This window comes from Rhipicephalus microplus, chromosome 5 (genome assembly GCF_043290135.1).
Source record: "Rhipicephalus microplus isolate Deutch F79 chromosome 5, USDA_Rmic, whole genome shotgun sequence".
Taxonomy (NCBI): Eukaryota; Metazoa; Arthropoda; class Arachnida; order Ixodida; family Ixodidae; genus Rhipicephalus; species Rhipicephalus microplus.
The window spans coordinates 164,514,256-164,528,892 of NC_134704.1; the positions used below are offsets into that span (position 1 = coordinate 164,514,256).

Sequence of the window (14,637 nt, forward strand, 5' to 3'; positions counted from 1 at the left end):
AGCACAAGTAAAGAGACAAGTCATTGTAGACAGACAAATAAGTAGATAGACAGATAGATGAAAATAATAAAAAAGAGAACTTCACCCGGACGTGATCCGAACACGCAACATTCTGATATGGAGTCAGACGTGCTACCGTAGCGCCACCGAGTCCGTTTAGAGTCGCCGTTCGCACGCACGCGGTAGCATGTTTTGCACGGCCTTCTGTCGACGAAGCACAGGTAAAGATACAAGTCATTGTAGAAGGACAAAGAAGTAGATAAACAGATAGATGAAACTCATAAAAAGAGAATTTGACCCGGATGTGATTAGAACACGCAACCTTCTGATCTGGATTCAGACGTGCTAAAGTTGCACCACCGAGTCCGCTTAAGGTAGCCGTTCGCAAAAACGCGGAAGCATGTTTTGCTCGGCCGTCTGTTGATGAAGCAAAGGTAAAGAGACAAGTCATTGTAGAATGACAAATGGGTAGATAGACAGATAAAAATAACAAAAAAGAGAGAATTTGACCCGCACATGGCTCGAACACGCAACCTTCTGATCTGGAGTATGACGCGCTAAAGTTGCGCCACCGAGTCCGCTTAGGGTAGCCGTTCGCACACACGCGGTAGCATGTTTTGCTCGGCCTTCCGTCGATGAATCCCAAGTAAAGAGACAAGTCATTGTAGAGAAACAAATAAGTAGATAGACAGATAGTTGAAAATAATAAAAAAGAGAATTTGACCCAGGCGTGATTCGAACACGCAACCTTCTGATCTGGAGTCAGACGCGCTACCGTTGCGCCACCGCGTCCGCTTAGGGCAGCTGTTCGCACAAACGTGGTAGCATGTTTTGCTCGGCCTTCCGTCGATGAATCCCAAGTAAAGGGACAAGTCATTGTAGACAGACAAATAAGTAGATATTCAGATAGATGAAAATAATAAAAAGAAAATTTGACTCAAACGTGCTTCGAACACACAACGTTCTGATCTGGAGTCAGACGTGGTATTGTTGCGCCACCAAGTCCGCTTATAGGGTTTCCCTTCGCACACACGCGGTAGCATGTTTTGCTCGGCCTTCTGTCGATGAAGCACAGGTAAAAAGACAAGTCATTGTAGAGAGACAAATAAGTAGATAGACAGATAGATGAAAATAATAAAAAAGACAACTTGACCCGGACGTGATTCGAACACGCGACCTTCTGAACTAGAGTCAGACGCGCTACCGTTGCGCCACCGAGTCCGCTTAGGGTAGCCGTTCGCACAAACGTGGTAGCATGTTTTGCTCGGCCTTCTGTCGATGAATCCCAAATAAAGAACAAGTAATTGTAGACAGACAAATAAGTAGATATTCAGATAGATAAAAATAATAAAAAGAAAATTTGACTCAAACGTGATTCGAACACACAACGTTCTGATCTGGAGTCAGACGTGGTACCGTTGCGCCACCAAGTCCGCTTATAGGTTTTCCCTTCGCACACACGCGGTAGCATGTTTTGCTCGGCCTTCTGTCGATGAAGCACAGGTAAAGAGACAAGTCATTGTAGGCAGACAAATAAGTAGATAGACAGATAGATGAAAATAATAAAAAAGAAAACTTGACCTGGACGTTATTCGAACACGCAACCTTCTGATATGGAGTCAGACGTGCTACCGTGTCGCCACCGAGTCCGCTCAGTATAGCCGTTTTCACACACGCGGTAGCATGTTTTGCTCGGCCTTCTGTCGATGAAACACAGGTAAAGAGACAAGTCATTGTAGACAGACAAATAAGTAGATAGACAGATGAAAATAATAAAAAAGAAAATTTGATACGGACGTCATTCGAACACGCAACTTTCTGATCTGGTGTCAGACGCGCTACCGGTTCGCCACCAAGTCCGCTTAGGGTGGCTGTTCGCACACACGTGGTAGCATGTTTTGTTCGGCCTCCTGTCGATGAAGCACAGGTAAAGAGACAAGTCAATGTAGCCAGACAAATAAGTAGATAGACAGATGGATGAAAAAAATAAAAAAGAGAACTTGACCCGGACGTGATTCGAACACGCAACCTTCTGATCTGGAGTCAGACATGCTACCGTGTCGCCACCGAGTCCACTTAGTCTAGCCGTTCGCACACACGCGGTAGCATGTTTTGGTCGGCCTTGTGTCGATGAAGCACAGGTAAAAGGACAAGTCATTGTAGACAGACAAATAAGTAGATAGACAGATAAATGTATATATTAAAAAAGAGAATTTGACCCGGACGTGATTCGAACACACAACCTTCTGATCTGGAGTAAGCCGTGGTACCGTTGCGCCACTGAGTTCGTTTATAGGGTAGCCCTTCGCACACACGCGGTAGCATGTTTTGCTCGGCCTTCTGTCGATGAAACACAGGTAAAGAGGCAAGTCATTGTAGACAGACAAATAAATAGATAGGCAGATAGTTGAAAATAATAAAAAAGAGAATTTGACCTACACGTGATTCGAACACGCAACCATGTTATCTGAAGTCAGACGTGCTACCGTATCGCCACCGAGTCCACTTAGTGTAGGCGTTCGCACACACGCGGTAGCATGTTTTGCTTGGCCTTCTGTCGATGAAGCAAAGGTAAAGAGACAAATCATGGTAGACAGACAAAAGAGTAGATAGACAGATAGATGAAAATAATAAAAAAGAGAACTTAACACGGACGTGATTCGAACACGCAACCTTCTGATCTGGAGTCAGACGTGCTAAAGTTGCACCATCGAGTCCGCTTAAGGTAGCCGTTTGCACACACGCGGTAGCATGTTTTGCTCGGCCTTCTGTCGATGCAGCACAGATAAAGAGACAAGTCATTGTAGACAGACAAATAAGTAGATAGACAGATGAAAATATTAAAAAAGATAATTTGACCCGGACATGACTCGAACACGCAACCTTCTGATCTGGAGTCGGACGCGTTACTAGTTCGCCACCGAGTCCACTTAGGGTGGCTGTTCGCACACACGTGGTAGCATGTTTTGCTCGGCCTTCTATCGATGAAGCACAGGTGAAGAGACAAGTCATTGTAGACAGACAAATAAGTAGAAAGACAGATAGATGAAAATAATAAAAAAAGAACTTAATACGGACGTGATTCGAACACGCGAACTTCTGATCTGGAGTCAGACGTGCTACCGTTTCGCCATCAAGTCCACTTAGTGTAGCCGGTCGCACACACGCCGTAGCATGTTTTGCTCGGCCTTCTGTCGATGCAGCACAGATAAAGAGACAAGTCATTGTAGACAGACAAATAAGTAGATAGACAGATGAAAATATTAAAAAAGATAATTTGACCCGGACATGACTCGAACACGCAACCTTCTGAAATGGAGTCAGACGCGCTACCGTTGCGCCACCGTGTCCGCTTAGGGTAGCCGTTCGCACAAACGTGGTAGCATGTTTTGCTCGGCCTTCTGTCGATGAATTCCAAATAAAGAACAAGTAATTGTAGACAGACAAATAAGTAGATATTCATATAGATGAAAATAATAAAAAGAAAATTTGACTCAAACGTGATTCGAACACACAACGTTCTGATCTGGAGTCAGACGTGGTACCGTTGCGCCACCAAGTCCGCTTATAGGGTTTCCCTTCGCACACACGCGGTAGCATGTTTTGCTCGGCCTTCTGTCGATGAAATACAGGTAAAGAGACAAGTCATTGTAGACAGACAAATAAGTAGATAGACAGATAAAAATAATAAAAAAGAGAATTTGATCCGGACGTCATTCGAACACGCAACTTTCTGATCTGGTGTCAGACGCGCTACCGGTTCGCCACAGAGTCCGCTTAGTGTAGCCGTTCGTACACACGTGGTAGCATGTTTTTCTCGGCCTTCTGTCGATGAATCCCAGGTAAAGAGACAAATCATTGTAGACAGACAAATAAGTAGATAGACAGATAGTTGAAAATAATAAAAGAAAGAATTTCACCCAGACGTGATTCGAGCACGCTACCTTCTGATCTGGAGTCGGACGCGCTATCAGTTCGCCACCGAGTCTGCTTAGGGTAGCCGTTTCACACACGTGGTGGCATGTTTTGCCTGGCCTTCTGTCGATGTAGCACAGCTTAAGAGAAGAGTCACTGTAGACAGACAAATAAGTAGATAGACAGATAGATGAAAATAGTAAAAAAAGAGAACTTGACCCGGACTTGATTCGAACACGAGACCTTCTGATCTGGAGTCAGACGTGCTATCGTGTCGCCACCGAGTCCACTTAGTGTAGCCGTTCGCACACACGTGGTAGCATGTTTTGCTCGGCCTTCTGTCGATGCAGCACAGATAAAGAGACAAGTCATTGTAGACAGACAATTAAGCAGATAGAGAGATGAGAATATTAAAAAAGATAATTTGACCCGGAGGTGACTCGAACACGCAACCTTCTGATCTGGAGTCGGACGCGCTACTAGTTCGCCACCGAGTCCGCTTAGGGCGGCTGTTCGCACAAACTTGGTAGCATGTTTTGCTCGGCCTTCTATCGATGAAGCACAGGTGAAGTGACAAGTCATTGTAGACAGACAAATAAGTAGATAGACAGATAGATGAAAATAATAAAAAAAAAGAACTTAACACGGACGTGATTCGAACACGCGAACTTCTGATCTGGAGTCAGTCGTGCTACCGTTTCGCCATCAAGTCCACTTAGTGTAGCCGGTCGCACACACGCCGTAGCATGTTTTGCTCGGCCTTCTGTCGATGAAGCACAGGTAAAGAGACAAGTCATTGTAGATTGACAAATAAGTAGAAGAAACGATAGATGAAAAAATTAAAAGAGAGTTTGACACAGACGTGATTCGAACACGCGACCTTCTGATCTGGAGTCAGACGCGCTACCGTTGCGCCAACGAGTCCGCTTAGGGTAGCCGTTCGCACAAACGTGGTAGCATGTTTTGCTCGGCCTTCTGTCGATGAATCCCAAATAAAGAACAAGTAATTGTAGACAGACAACTAAGTAGATATTCAGATAGATGAAAATAATGAAAAGAAAGTTTGACTCAAACGTGATTCGAACACACAACCTTCTGATCTGGAGTCAGAGGTGGTGCCGTTGCGCCACCAAGTCCGCTTATAGGGTTTCTCTTCGCACACACGCGGTAGCATGTTTTGCTCGGCCTTCTGTCGATGAAACACAGGTAAAGAGACAAGTCATTGTTGACAGACAAATAAGTAGATAGACAGATGAAAATAATAAAAAAGAGAATTTGATCCGGACGTCATTCGAACACGCAACTTTCTGATCTGGTGTCAGACGCGCTACCGGTTCACCACAGAGTCCGCTTAGTGTAGCTGTTCGTACACACGTGGTAGCATGTTTTTCTCGGCCTTCTGTCGATGAATCCCAGGTAAAGAGACAAGTCATTGTAGCCAGACAAAAGAGTAGATAGACAGATAGATGAAAATAATAAAAAGAGAATTTAACCCGGACGTGATTCGAACACACACCCTTCTGATCTTGAGTCAGCCGTGGTACCGTTGCACCACTGAGTCCGTTTATAGGGTAGCCCTTCGCACACACGCGGTAGCATGTTTTGTTCGGCCTCCTGTCGATGAAGCACGGGTAAAGAGACAACTCAATGTAGACAGACAAATAAGTAGCTAGACAGATAGATGAAAAAAATAAAAAAGAGAACTTGACCCGGACGTGATTCGAACACGCAACCTTCTGATCTGGAGTCAGACATGCTACCATGTCGCCACCCAGTCCACTTAGTCTAGCCGTTCGCACACACGCGGTAGCATGTTTTGCTCGGCCTTGAGTCGATGAAGCACAGGTAAAGAGTCAAGTCAATGTAGACAGACAAATAGGTAGATAAACAGATAGATGAAAATAATAAAAAAAGAGAATTTGACCCGAACGTGATTCAAACTCGCAACCTTCTGATCTGGAGTCAGACGTGCTACCGTGTCGCCACCACGTCTGTTTTTTTTCTTTATTGCCTGCTTCGCAAACAGTACAAATCAATATAAGAATACAGTGCAGTGTCACGTGTAAAAGTGCTGTCACATCTTCCAGCACATGGGGGTTAAAAGGCAGACGCTTTATGCCCACCAACTTATCTAAACATGGCAACCACTCTGGCTTATCTTGTGCCTCGTATGCAGTCATCAAATACTGTACACTTTCTATGAAGTACTCTCGAGCGGGCCGGGGATTCACGTCTACGTTTCGCACTGCCATCCGTGTTCGCCACACACTGTGAAGAACCAATACCATGAACACATCGTAGGGCACACCGCCTACTTTTATGACTGGCAAAAAACGGATGCCATACTGTGTAACTGGCAGGTCGTTCTTCAGGGTCCTTTGAAGGATGTCCCAGAGAAAGACTGCATCGGTACAGTCTAGAAAGATGTGGTCAACTGTCTCGAGTTTTCTGCAGATAATGCAATCAACTGACGGGACGAATATTCCTTTTTCTCGGAGCCATGGATTGGTAGGGAGTGTGCCGCTGTGAAGTTTGAAAAAGAATGTCTTCATTGATGGTCTAATTGGCATCTTCTTCACTCTTTTCAAGACGTCATCCCCGGGCCCATTAGGGTACAATGTTCTATACAGAGGCTCTGGCAACATGGTTTCTACAAGGTCCTTGTACAGTCTCTTTCGCGAAACCCTAGAGAGATACTCCATCGAAAATCGCACTCTCAATATTTCCACAGCAGCAATCACTTCTTTCATGTACCCCTTAGGTCTTTTTGTCACCCCATTGACAGTGGTTACAATGAAATCAGGCAAAAAATGGGACAGCCGCACATGTATCAACGTTCTCAAAAAACGATCATCTTGATCTCGTAAAAAAACAAACCTAGATACTATCTGTCTCAGGAACAAGTGTACAAGACCAAGCCCCCCACTTTTCACAGAACGGAACAGATTCGTTCGGCTTGTCCTTTCCCACGTGGACGCCCAGATAAACACTGCGATCACTCTGTGTAGCTTTCGTACAGCAACACGTGACATGAATAGCACTTGTAAAACATACCATACTCGTGAAATAAGAAATATGTTGCTCACTGTTGACCTCGTAAACATTAAGAAATCGCGCCCACCCCACGTTTTTGTCTTGTCTCTTAGTTGTTCTGCCTCTTGTTTCCAATATTCTGTTGTGTCTCTGTAGTGTTGGAGAGGTAGCCCTAAGTACTTGTCAGGTATAACCTTCCATGTAATGCTTTCAATTATTGATGGTGTATTCTGCCAATTTCCGTGCCATATTCCAAGACATTTACTCCAGTTGACTCTACTATCAGTGCAATCACAGAAGAATTTCACATCGTTTAGTGCTTCTCTAATACTCTCCCGATCTTCGCAGAACACAGCAATATCGTCGGCGTAACTAAGTATTTTGACCTCTGCAGACATCAAATGAAACCCCCGCACCTGATCATTCTGTATCACTTTCTGGCATAGAGGTTCTAAATAGATAGCAAAAAGCAGTGCTGATGCAGGGCATCCTTGTTTTACACTCGATAAGACTTGTATATTATCACTAAGCTGTTTGTTTATTACAATTTTTGTAGTGCATCCCGTGTACGCCATTCGGACCCCTTCCAACACCACAGACCCTATATTGACATAGTCAAGAATGCTGAAAAGTATGTCAAGGTTCACGCGGTCAAATGCCTTCTCGAGATCGATTTGTAGCATAGCTACTTTACCGTCAAACTCATCGCAGCATTCTAACATATTTCGGGCTATATGAATGTTCGTCATAATTGTTCTGCCTTTTATGCCACAAGTCTGATGTGGTCCGACTATTTTTTTAATCACTGTTTGAATTCGCCTGGCCAAAACACCCATGAATATTTTGTAGTCAACATTCGCTAGGGTTATGGGTCTGTAGGATGTGACGGACAGCTGTTTCCTGGGATCTTCAGTTTTTGAGATTAACACGATGTGTGTTCTCCGAAAAGATATTGGCAACTCTTTCCTCTCGTATGCCTCATCGAACACATTCCACAAAGCTTCTGCCACAAGATTTTTAAATTTCTTATAGAATGGTACACCTAGTCCATCTGGACCAGGTGTTTTACCGTTTTTCATTTTTTCAATGGTAATTTCGATTTCTCTGACCGAGATGGGTGTTTCTAATCTCGCTTTTACGTCATCCTCAAACTTCGGCATAAGTGACAAGAAACGCCGACTATAGGTACTCGTGTCCGCTCTGACGCCTCGCAACAGTTCTTGGAAATATTCCACACCGCGCGCTCAATCTCGGTTTTATCTGTGGTGACTTCATTTTTGTGTTCTATCGCCCTTATCTCGTTTCTTGTCGCGTAGCTCTTTTCATCTGTGACGGCACGTTTTGTGGGAACCTCGCCACACCATAATCTTTCTGCGCGTGCGCGTACCACCGCTCCTCTGTACCTTTCCGTATCTACGGCTTCTAATTCTTGCTTCACTCTTCTTATTTCTTTACTGCGCTCTCCTGGTTGCGCGCATTCTTGACATAGCAAACAATCAAGCTCACATTGCAGTTGTCTTTCTTTTTTCAGGTTAGTGCGTTTTATTGAAACTGATCTTCCAATTGCTTCTATTTTTACTTCTATTTTTATTATTTTCATCTGTCTATCTACTTATTTGTCTGTCTACAATGACTTGTCTCTTTACCTGTGCTTCATCGACAGAAGGCCGAGCAAAACATGCTACCGCGTGTGTGCGAACGCCTTCACTAAGTGGACTCGGTGGCGATACAGTAGCACGTCTGACTCCAAATCACATGGTTGCGTGTTCGAATCACGTCTGGGTCAAATTCTCTTATTTATTATTTTCAACTATCTGTCTATCTACTTATTTGTCTGTCTACAATGACTTGTCTCTTTACCTGTGTTTCATCGACAGAAGGCCGACCAAAACATGCTACCGCGTGTGTGCGCACGGCTACCCTAAGCGGACACGGTGGCGCAACGGTAGCGCGTCTGACTCCAGATCAGAAGGTTGCGTGTTCGAATCACGTCTGGGTCAAATTATCTTCTTTATTATTTTCAACTATCTGTCTATCTACTTATTTGTCGATCTACAATAACTTGTCTCGTTACCTGTGCTTCATCGACAGAAGGCCGAGCAAAACATGCTACCGTGTGTGTGCGAACGGCTACCCTAAGCGGACTCAGTGGCGCAAGGGTACCACGTCTGACTCCAGATGAGAAGGTTGCGTGTTCGAGTCACGTCCGGGTCAAATGCTCTTTTTTCATTTTTCATCTGTCTATCTACTTATTTGTCTGTCTACAATGACTTGTCTCTTTATCTGTGCTGCATCGACAGAAGGCCGAACAAAACATGCTACCCTGTGTGTGCGAACGGCTACACTAAGTGGACTCGGTGGCGACACGGTAGCACGTCTGACTCCAGATCAGAAGGTCTCGTGGTCGAATCACGTCTGGGTCGAATTCTCTTCTTTATTATTTTCAACTATCTGTCTATCTACTTATTTGTCTGTCTGCAATGACTTGTCCCTTTACCTGTGTTCATCGACAGAAGGCCGAGCAAAACATGCCACCGCGTGTGTGCGAACGGCTACACTAAGTGGACTCGGTGGCGATACAGTAGCACGTCTGACTCCAGATCACATGGTGGCGTGTTCGAGTCACGTCTGGGTCAAATTCTCTTTTTTATTATTTTCAACTATCTGTCTATCTACTTATTTGTCTGTCTGCAATGACTTGTCTCTTTACCTGTGTTTCCTCGACAGAAGGCCGACCAAAACATGCTACCGCGTGTGTGCGAACGGCTACCCTAAGCGGACACGGTGGCGCAACGGTAGCGCGTCTAACTCTAGATCAGAAGGTTGCGTGTTCGAATCACGTCTGGGTCAAATTCTCTTCTTTATTATTTTCAACTATCTGTCTATCTACTTATTTGTCTGTCTGCAATGACTTGTCCCTTTACCTGTGCTTCATTGACAGAAGGCCGAGCGAAACATGCTACCGCGTGTGTGCGAACGGCTACCCTAAATGGACTCGGTGGCGCAACGGTAGTCCGTCTGACGCCAGATCAGAAGGATGCGTGTTCGAATCACGTCCGGGTCAAATTCTCTTTTTTATCATTTTCATCTGTCAATCTACTTATTTGTCTGTCTACGTGACTTGTCTCTTCACCTGTGCTGCATCGACAGAAGGACGAACAAAACATGCTACCGCGTGAGTGTGAACGGCTACACTAAGTGGACTCGGTGGCGACACGGCAGCACTCTGACTCCAGATCAGAAGGTTACGGGTTCGAATCACGTCCTGGTCAAGTTCTCTTTTTTACTATTTTCAATATCTGTATATCTACTTATTTGTCTGTCTACAATGACTCTTCTCTTTAGCTGTGCTTCATCGACAGAAGGCCGAGCGAAACATGCTACCACGTGTGTGCGAACGTCTACCCTGAACGGACGTGGCGGCGACACGATAGCACGTCTGACTCCAGATCAGAAGGTTGCGAGTTCGAATCACGTTCGAGTCAAATTCTCTTTTTTTATTATTTTCATCTATCTGTTTATCTACCTATTTGTCTGTCTACAATGACTTGTCTCTTTACCTGTGCTTCATCGACAGAAGGCCGAGCAAAACATGCTTCCGCGTGTGTGCGAACGGCTACCTTAAGCGGACTCGGTGGCGCAACTTTAGCGCGTCATACTCCAGATCAGAAGGTTGCGTGTTCGAGCCTTGTGCGGGTCAAATTCTTTTTTTTGTTATTTTTATCTGTCTATCTACCCATTTGTCATTCTACAATGACTGGTCTCTTTACGTGTGCTTCATCGACAGAAGGCCGAGCAAAACATGTTACCGCGTGTGTGCGAACGCCTGCGCTCAGTGGACTCGGTGGCGACACAGTAGCTCGTCTGACACCAGATCAGAAAGTTGCGTGTTCGCATGACGTCCGGGTCAAATTTTCTTTTTTATTATTTTCATCTGTCTACCCTACTGAAACGTTCCGTAAGATGCGGAGACCTCACATACGGAATTATTGGAATATGGAAGACGTATGATGCGGACTCCGCATAAGACGTATGATGCGGACTTCGCATCTTATGGAAAGACGTATCATGCGGAAATTACTGAAATGTGTGCATGTTACGTCTGAATCTAGTGCAAAGCAATATAATGTGTATATTGAATAGACGTCCACATCTTGAGTAAATGCAATACTGTGTACAAATCACAATATTTCCTAAATGTGCATGGTGAGGGATTGGAGCATCGGCGTCTTACTAATTATCGTGATGCGGAAGCAAAATCACCTTTTGAATAAAATACATTACAAAACTACTAAATTAACATGCTAGCGATCATACATGGTGGTTACATTGCAACACATTAATGCAGTGTTCTATGCAAGACTTGAAGAACTTGAAAGGTTATTATTATCAATAGAGAAGCATTATTATACACATCAGCCCTGCTACAATCAATATGTTTTTTTATTTGTCTGTATGCTCCAGCTGTGAATAGTGATATTGCAGTGTTGATCGTACACAAATGAGGTGACTGCACCGCAATTTCACAAGCTCCACCTAAGCCACAGGATGGTGGCACAATGTAACAGCAATTTTAGAACGGAATGTTTAAACATAAATAATAATCATAGCACTAAATGTGAAAGTGTGGCGCTGTGTTTATCTCATGATTGCATTGTGGAGATCGGCGAAATGCTGCTTGAGGCTCCGGCACCACTGTAAATTTCAAAGGTCACTGCGATAGAACTTATGTGCCCTTCATAGGCACCTGGAAATGAAATAATTAGCACAAATAATGTCAGAGACACATGTTAGCACAATAGTTTACATGCACAAGAAATATAACACACAGAATGAAACTGAAAATTTAAGGCACGCAATCCTTCATGTTATGCATATGTGAATAATAGAAGGAATGAGTGTATAAATTAGTTCTGCCACATCAAAAAAACAGCATGCTTATCACAGTGAAAATAATTATGTTGCCACGATTTTCAATGGTAGAGATAATCGATTAATATGTCCTTATGAAATTATAATTTAAACGCTTCCTGCACAGTAAAACTTTAGGAACTGCAAGTGAAAGCTCTCAATGTTCATTTAATAGTGTGTGCATGTACATCTGCTGCCTTTATACTATACAGTTTGTGCACAAAATTGGCATCTTGAATAATTTTGAGAGTTAAACCTATGCAACTTATGAAGGTGAAAATCACCAAGAAAGCAAGCAGGACCAGGCAGGTGCCTATAAAAATCTGTGCAAGCCAGATAACTATAGCCGAACTGCACACATATAGGGGAGCAAGAGTAACAGAAATTCGGCTGCTGACCCGCATGTCGCGGTATCAAACCCCGGCTCCATTTCCGATGGAGGCAGAAATGCTGTAGGCACGTGTGCTCAGATTTGGGTGTACAGTAAAGAACCCCAAGTGGTCGAAGTTTCTAGTGCCCTCCACTACGGCGCCTCTCATAATCATATAGTGGTTTTCGGACGTGAAACCCCACATATAAAACAAGAATAACAGAAATAAACTGCCAACAGAAAAGTTGGGTGCATGTGCTATCTGTAAGTGCTTACACCTTACTACATACAGCATGCTCATTCTATTTTAAATACCGATATTGAAAATAACTGCTCTATTAGGAATGTAAAAGGTAAGGTAGAACTGAACGACTCTACAAAAAGTGACCCTATTATGACATCACGTTTTCTTATAACAAAATTGACTAAGACTCTCAAATATCATTATGCAAGTAAAAAATCTTCAAAAGAACAATCAAGTTTGAAGTCATAATTATTTATATGGCTACTATGACTATAACCAAGAAATCGACCTCAACATGGCTAATGTTAGTTTTTAAGGCCTATGTTCACTAGACAATGAACTATACCACAAAAAGCACAGCGTTCAGGCAAAACACCACACAAAAAAAGAAAGCAGTCCTTTTTGTTATTACCTACAATGCCTTTAAAATGGTATTTTTACCTCTACTTTCCGCTTTTTATCTAAGTAACTGGTGTGAAACAAGTTAGCTGAAAATGCACTGTGCCTCCAAAACCTGTTGGTTGAATCTGAATTTTTTTTAAATGGTGAAGCTTGCACTAAATTAGGCTCCACAAGCCGTGAAACAGTGAGACTACATGACTCTTAGGACTACTTTAGTTACTTGTGTTTTGTTTCTGGGCCTAAGCATAAAGACAAGGGCTTAACTGAATTGCTGCTAACAAACAAATGCTTTCGAAATTGCCCGAGCGTCAAAGGATGCTCAGCCATTTGTTGTTTTTTGCACTGGGCTATTCTACACCAAACATACAAACCATACCGCCTGGCGACCATCACAGATGTATAGTTTAAAAAATGATGGTAATTTACTCTTCTGAAAATAGTTATTTGCAGAAATGTTTTGAAGAGAAAAGACTAGTGGTCACGTGGGTAGCTTCAGAATTTCGCAGAAAAGTCGTGCGGGTGTTATTTGTGAGAAAATTTTCAAAGTACCGCTTTTTCTTGCCATATCAAATTGGATCTACATATTAAGTAAAGATGCTTCTTAAAGTATTTGAAGTCAAGTAACATTAGTGCAATTTTTCTGCTACATAGGCTTTGAAGAATTCAGCCAAACTGTTTATCGTTTGCATTTCTTGTATGGCAATACTGCATTTTGTATGGATATTTGAGCCACAAATACTCACTGCACAGAAGTTATATTTTACGAAAAAAAATAATGTTAGGTCCAGAATACAAATATCACTATATAATCGTTTTTGTCCATATTGAGATGCAATTTGAGCTGTGTGTTTGTCTAATTAAAAATTACTTTTATATGTAAGTTGAAAGCAAATAAACAGTTCTTGTTACATGGCAAGTGTTATTATTACAATTTTTGTTTAAATGAGGAAAATGATTTTTGAAGTCTCCTATTGAGGGCCATGGGGAACTTCCGAACGGAAGCTGTTGTACATCAAATGCAGAAAACAGCCATCATAAGAAAACTTCAAAAATTCATTTCTACTTTAAGACAAAGTGTAATCATATAACTTGCCATATAGAGAGAACTGCTTCCTTGCTTTTGATGTGGCGAAAAAATTGCACTAATATTACTGAGCTTCATGCACTACACACAATCACCTTTATTTAATACCAAGACCGAATTTTGTGTAGAAGAGGCAGTATTTTTGAAACACTTTACTTTTTACAAACAACACCCAGATGGCATCCTGGGAAGTCCAGAAGGCACCAACGTGGCCTAATATTTTGTTCTCTGCGATATACTTTAGCATTTTGCTGTTTTCAGATAAAAGACAGTAAACGAGCAAAAAAAATTTTTTTTTCAAAAAACACATTTAGGACGGTTGGCAAAATGGCTGGGATGTTTGATGCGTAATTGCCTCACTGCCAGCATTTATTCTTCCGAAGCTCAAGCTATCACCTCTCTGTTACTGCCTCCCTCACAAACAATGCCTGCATAGGAAAGAAAAAGAAAGGCAGGTCCGGCAAAGTTCACAAGGCAAGATATTTTCATGTTGGATAAATTCATTACCATAAACAGCAGCAAAATAACATTCATTTTGAGTAGTCCAAGACACAAGCTATATACCAGCATACTAAGAGCCAAGCACAAACTTTTCAATTGAACATGTGTGGTGATAGACAGGAAGCACTTATTGCAAGACTGATCAGTCTGTTATTAACTAAATGAAGTACAATGCAC

The 14,637-nt window shown here is 42.8% G+C and overlaps 3 non-coding genes across 3 annotated transcripts; 1 reads left to right on the forward strand and 2 right to left on the reverse strand.

The window, feature by feature from the left end:
• Positions 1–720: 720 nt before the first annotated feature.
• TRNAW-CCA (transfer RNA tryptophan (anticodon CCA)) lies at positions 721–792 on the reverse strand. Its single transcript has one exon. It is a non-coding gene; the product is annotated as a tRNA-Trp (tRNA).
• A 3,975-nt stretch (positions 793–4,767) lies between these two features.
• Positions 4,768–4,839, reverse strand: TRNAW-CCA (transfer RNA tryptophan (anticodon CCA)). The gene has a single exon. It is a non-coding gene; the product is annotated as a tRNA-Trp (tRNA).
• Positions 4,840–8,876: 4,037 nt separating this feature from the next.
• TRNAW-CCA (transfer RNA tryptophan (anticodon CCA)) lies at positions 8,877–8,948 on the forward strand. Its single transcript has one exon. It is a non-coding gene; the product is annotated as a tRNA-Trp (tRNA).
• The last annotated feature ends 5,689 nt before the right edge of the window (positions 8,949–14,637 follow it).